This window comes from Sapajus apella, unplaced genomic scaffold (genome assembly GCF_009761245.1).
Source record: "Sapajus apella isolate SASKATOON/1434 unplaced genomic scaffold, GSC_monkey_1.0 scaffold6, whole genome shotgun sequence".
Lineage (NCBI taxonomy): Eukaryota > Metazoa > Chordata > Mammalia > Primates > Cebidae > Sapajus > Sapajus apella.
Window position 1 is genome coordinate 33,184,430 of NW_022436946.1, and position 6,010 is coordinate 33,190,439.

The window sequence follows — 6,010 nt, forward strand, 5'->3', positions numbered from 1 at the left end:
AAGAAAGAAAGAAAGAAAGAAAGAAAGAAAGAAAGAAAAGAAAGAAAGAAAGAAAGAAAAATTTTAATTTATAAATGACTTATTTGACAAAATAGCAGGTGAATAATTTTTCAATAATATATGTGGTAGGAAGGGCTTAGTTTGCATGGACTACAAGCTTGGTATATAACTGAAATGACCTTTGCTCCCATCCTACTTCCTTAGCCTTCCACAATATGGCTCCAACATAACTTTCTAATCTTATTTTCTGGTAGGCACCTAACAACTATTGTTCTCCAGGAAATCTGACTGAAAAAATTATAAATGTGAAACTAATTTGTTGAAAGCAGTTTAGAAATTGTCCTAAAGCTACTGAGAGAATGGTGGCAAATATGACTTTGATTGAAATGCCAAGTTCATCAAAACTATAATTTTGTTGTTATTGTGAAGTTTTATTTTAGTATTGGTATAAGAGTGCATCATGAGGTGGCTTTGCAACCCTTAGTCTTTGGTAAATATTTTATTTTTTCCTTTTTAAGAAAATTTAAAACTTTTTTGTTTTATGTTTCCAATTTATTTTCAGCCAATAATCCCATGATGTATAAACCCAATGTTGATGTCATTGTTCATTACGTAAAATTTGAAAACAATCTAAATATTCAACAGTAAAGGATTTTCAGAGCTAAACAGCCTTTATCTTCGTGCAGAGAGATGAAAAGTCAGGAAAACTAATGAAGGGGCCAGGTGCAGTGGCTCACGCCTGTAATCCCAGCACTTTGGGAGGCTGAGGTAGGTGGATCACTTGAAGTTGGGAGTTCAAGACCAGCCTGACCAAAATGGAGAAACCCTGTATCTAATAAAAATGCAGAATTAACCGGGTGTGGTAGCACATGCCTGTAATCCCAACTACTCGGGAGGTTGAGGCAGGAGAATTGCTTGAACCTGGGAGGCAGAGGTTACAATGAACCGAGAACACGGCATTGCATGCCAACCTGGGCAACAGAGCGAGCCTCTATCTCTAAATAAATAAATAAATAAAACTAATGGAGACTATTCTTTCAAGGATAACAGCTGCAATGGCAGAGATAGGTAGTAGCTCTAAGAGGATGGTCTAGGAAGTATTTTTTGAAATAAGTAAATATGTGGTAGAAATTGCCAAAAGGTGGAAAAGCAAAGCTAAACATAACAATTATTTTAAAATTCATAATGTTAATTATGCAAGAAAATTAAAAAGCCTTGGTGGACTGGGTAGAACCTCTTCTCTCTCTCTTTTTGAGACAGAGTCTCATTCTGTCGCCCAGGCTGGAGTGCAGTGGCACAATCTCGGCTCACTGCAACCTCTGCCTCTGGGTTCAAGCAATTCTCTTGCCTCAGCCTCCTGAGTAGCTGGGACTACAGGCGCAGGCTGCCATACCAGGCTAATTTTTTGTAGTTTTTTAGTAGAGACAGGGTTTCACCATGTTGCCCAGGCTGGTTGCGAACTCCTGAGCTCAGACAATCTGCCTGCCTTCGCCTCCCAAAGTGTTGGGATTACAGGCGTGAGCCACCGTGCCCGACCCTCTCTCTTTTTCACTGCAATTATTTAAAAACATCACCACTAGTCTCTCTTTTTATCACTTGCTATCTCTGCCCTCCCCTCACCTCCTTTACAGTAACCCACTGCTATCTTTCTCCTCACTTGGTTCAGTATTCCTGGAATATTTAGCTACATGATAGATAGGATGATCAACAACGAAATACTATTTAACATTAATGGTTCAGGACCGCGGACAGCAGCACTCATGCTGGGAATGAGGCTTTCTGAAATTGCAGTGACTTCAAAAGTATGGTGTATTTTAGAGTAAGGTTTTTTTTTTTTTTTTTTTTTTTGTTTTTTTGTTTTTCCTTTTTGTGGAGAACGAGGTCTCGCTATATTGCCCAGGCAGGTCTCGAACTCCTGGGCTCAAGCTATCCTCTCGCCTCTGCCTCCCTAAGAGCTGGGATTATAGGCGTGAATAAATGTGTTGGCATGGCTACAAATGGATAAGGTCTCGCCTCTGCCTCCCCAAGAGCTGGGATTACAGGTGTGAATAAGTGTGTTGGCATGGCTACAAACGGATAAGGTGATGGTGAGAATATTAAAACTCACGGCTGAATTACATTTTTTTCTTCCCTTCATGGCAGGGGAAAAATCACTGACATTATCATGAAGAAAGTCACATAGCAGGACTCAGACACCTTAATTGAATAAACTTTTCACCTTAATGATAGAGTGGCTCAATACATAGGCATATTTGATGGCTCTTTTAAAGTTATCATTCCAAATCAATAACTGCAAAGCAAATGTGTGTATTTTTTTTACTGTGCTGTCCATGGTGTCAATGAAAATAAAGATGTTAAAAGTTGAACTAAAAAATGAGAACTGAGTTGAGATTCATGCACTAACACAGGATAATGCAAATTAGTTTTAGATGTGAAATTAAAAACATCATTGGCTATTTTTACAATAAAATTTTAAAAGTCCTTTCATGACCTTGTCCAACGATTTAAATGACCCTGTCATCCACCTTCTGACACAAGTCACTTAAGCAAACGGTTACTTGAAACTTCACCAATGGAAGCCTGAAAATTTAACAATATACATTTCAGGCGGCATTCTTTCATCTCTGCTATCCTGATACAGTTCCTAAACAGAAAACAAACCAATTCCACTCAAATTTACATGTTTACATAAACTCACATTTCATGTGTCATCTCTTCTGGAGTCTTTTTCTAGAATTAGTCCCTACAGTTCTTGATGTGTGTGACTCTCATTTTGACACAATTATACAATGCCTCCAACTTTTGCTGCCTGATGCTTATGTCCTCTGAAAGACAAACATTGAGAGCCATTTGAAGTAATTCACCTGCTTTCTGTTACATTTCATTATACTTAAAAGGGCTGGCATACAAATATTAAAAACTTACAAATCATCTTTCTTCTGGAATCCTAGAGTGCATCTCTGCTTCTTGGCACATATATCTCTGGAGTATGACAGTACAATTGGTGAAATCATCCTTTAAATTGATAAGATGCTATTGATCACTCCTCTTAGTTTTACCCCAACTGGGAAATATTCACATAACCATGTAGATATGCTGCCTTAGATCAGCATTTATCCAATTTTTTCCCCTAAGGCATCCACCTCTGCTGGCAAAAGTGCATGAAGTAAAGCAGAATCTAGCAGCATTATTCAAAGTTGTAGATGGCAAATAGAACATTTCTTTGAACTCTCATGCTTTACCTTGAAATACACTAGAATTTTGCACTCTATTCTAGAATTCGTTCTTTCAACAAATATTAGGTGCCTACTACATGCCAGGCATTATTACAGGGACACAGTAATGAATAAACATATTTGTATTTGTTTTAACCTAGTAACATTTTGATACAACTGGCATGAGTAGAAAAACAAAAACTTTACCAAATCCAAGAGCAAAACCGATAATCCAAGATGGAACAATTATTGCTTCAAATATCCCTAGTTATGCTATTGCAACCTGAGAGTCTATTTGCACCCATTTGAGCAGCATAGTCTTGGGCTAATTCCCGGAATACAAAGCCAACAGTAAATATTTACTCTAGATGAAAATATTTGAGTATTGTTAGAACCAACCAGGTTGTCTTCATTTTACCATTAGGTTCTGCCTTTAGGTTCTGGCAAAGGTGGACATCCACTTTAATACCTGGAGAAATGTACAAAACTTATTCTTAAAAATAACATGAAGGGGAGGGGGAGTATCATTCCTGACACTTCAAAGTTAAGCCTTCATTGACTTCAGCACCACATTGCTAACAATTGCTCTTTAAAAAAAAAAAAAAAAAAAGCCTTAACTGAGCAGCTTCTTGCAGGTTCTTATGTATCTGCTGATATACTTCATAAAGATGGGAAAAGCAAAATCTCACACAGGACAAATTTTTGGATTTCTCTTTGCAAAGAAATGAACATTCCTGTTATTTCATTCTATTGGTCTGGGATCAAGGCTGACATGAAGGTTCCTTGAAAAGTATTATACTCCTTAATGGTAATTTTATCTTAAATAATTTGCTTTTAATTTTTGGTCTAACTCCAAAAATAAATGAGGGATTGATATTGCTTTTGTGCATATATGGCATATGTATTTTTTACTGGAGGCACCTCTTTTCAATAGCTTTATAAATTTATAATAGCACAAGTGATTTCTTATTGGGGTTAAGAGTCAGTCCTCCAAAACTGCAATGACTGAATAACTTGCATGAAGCCTGACTCTCCTACCTGGAGCCACCTAGTCAATCATCCCAAATTATTACAAAGGACTCTGTGCATGCATGTTAATGTGTTTCTCTTATAGACAATGTATGACCCCCAAAATTCAAACTCCTTCAGACTGGTTAATTAGAGAAGAGGTAAAGAAAATACCAAAATATATCGACTTCGCGACTACAGGACAGTGGTTCTTAACCCAGATTGTGCATCAGAATCATCTGTAGAGCTAGTATGAGACTTTGCTGTTTTAAAAATTCAAGTTGTTGATCCGTGTTCATAAATCTAACCTGAGAGAGGCCTAGGAATACCTTTTTGAAACTCCACATATGATTCTAATTTAAAGACTATAAGACTGCTATGGTTTGGATATTTGTCCTCTCCAAATCCCACACTGAAATTTAATCCCCAGTGTGATGGTGTTTGAAGATAGTGCCTAGAGGGGTGTCTGGGTTACGGTAAGTACAGCCCTCATAAATAGATTAATGCCTTCCTGTGGGGAGCATGGGTAAGGGAGTTCTTGCTTTATTAGTTCCCACCAAAGCTAGTGTTAAAAATTTATTTATTTTTTTGAGTTAGAGTTTCATTCTTGTTGCCTAGACCAGAGTGCAATGCCGTGATCTCAGCTCACCGCAACCTCTGCCTACTGGGTTCAAGCGATTGTCCTGCATCAGCCTCCCGAGTAGCTGGGATTACAGGCATGAGCCACCATGCCCGGCTAGTTTTGTATTTTTTTTTAGTAGAGATGAGGTTTCTCCTTGTTGGTCAGGCTGGTCCTGAATTCCCAACCTCATGTGATCCGCCTGCCTCGGCCTCCCAAAGTGTTCAGATTACAGGCATGAGCCACTGCACCTGGCCTCAGCTAGTTAAAAGAAACAGCTTGGCACTTCTACCCTCACTCTCTGGCCATGTGATCTCTACACACACAGTATCCCTTCCACTTCTACCATGAGTGGAAACAGCCTGAGGCCCTCACCAGATGCAGATGCCCAATCTATGTGCATGGATGTTAATGTGTTTCTCTTGTTGACAATGTGTGACCCCAAAATTCAAACTCCTTCAGACTGCTTAATTAGAGAAGAGGTGAAGAATATTTTCTTTACCTCTTCTCTAATTCCAAAATATATAGACTTCATGACTACAGGACAGTGGTTCTTAAGCCAGATTGTGCATCAGAATGATCTGTAGAACCAGTATGAGATTTTGCTGTTTTAAAAATTCAGATTGGGAATCAGGGTTCATAAACCTAACCTGAGAGGGGCGTCAGAATACATACGTTTTAGGAACTCCACAAATGATTCTAATTTAAATACTATATGACCACTTTCCAGTCTTTATCATACCTTCCAGTCATCCAGAATTGTAAGTCAAATAAACCTTTTTCTTTATAAATTACCCAGCCTCAGATATTCCTTTACAGCAATACAAAATGGACTAAAACAAAGACTAAAGTTCATTTTATTCCTGATCATAATATGGCCTCCTGGTTTTGTTTAGATTTAAATTTAGTGTGCCTGGAGGCTAGAATCTGGATGTTTTAACGCGCTAGTCACCTCAGTCTTCTCACACTTCATATAAAAGAAAACACCTGAAATCCAAAAATAGCCAAAGTCTCCAGAGGAGAAATTCCAAGTGATTCCATTTCCTGTGTATAAACTCACTCATGTGCACAGCAGCAGCCTAACTTCAAGTCTTGGTGTTATAGGCAGGATCTCTCTCAAATACGAGGTGATTTTAAATACATAACCTGTGCTCACCAGTAAGAAGCC

The 6,010-nt window shown here is 38.2% G+C and overlaps 2 long non-coding RNA genes across 2 annotated transcripts; one reads left to right on the plus strand and one right to left on the minus strand.

Moving 5' to 3' along the window:
- Nucleotides 1-1,731: 1,731 nt before the first annotated feature.
- LOC116549410 lies at nucleotides 1,732-2,592 on the plus strand. Its single transcript, XR_004267849.1, has 2 exons — nucleotides 1,732-1,824; nucleotides 2,054-2,592. It is a non-coding gene; the product is annotated as an uncharacterized LOC116549410 (long non-coding RNA).
- LOC116549409 lies at nucleotides 2,250-4,866 on the minus strand. Its single transcript, XR_004267848.1, has 2 exons — nucleotides 2,926-4,866; nucleotides 2,250-2,825 (listed from the first exon to the last, which is right to left on the minus strand). It is a non-coding gene; the product is annotated as an uncharacterized LOC116549409 (long non-coding RNA).
- Between the last annotated feature and the right edge of the window lie 1,144 nt (nucleotides 4,867-6,010).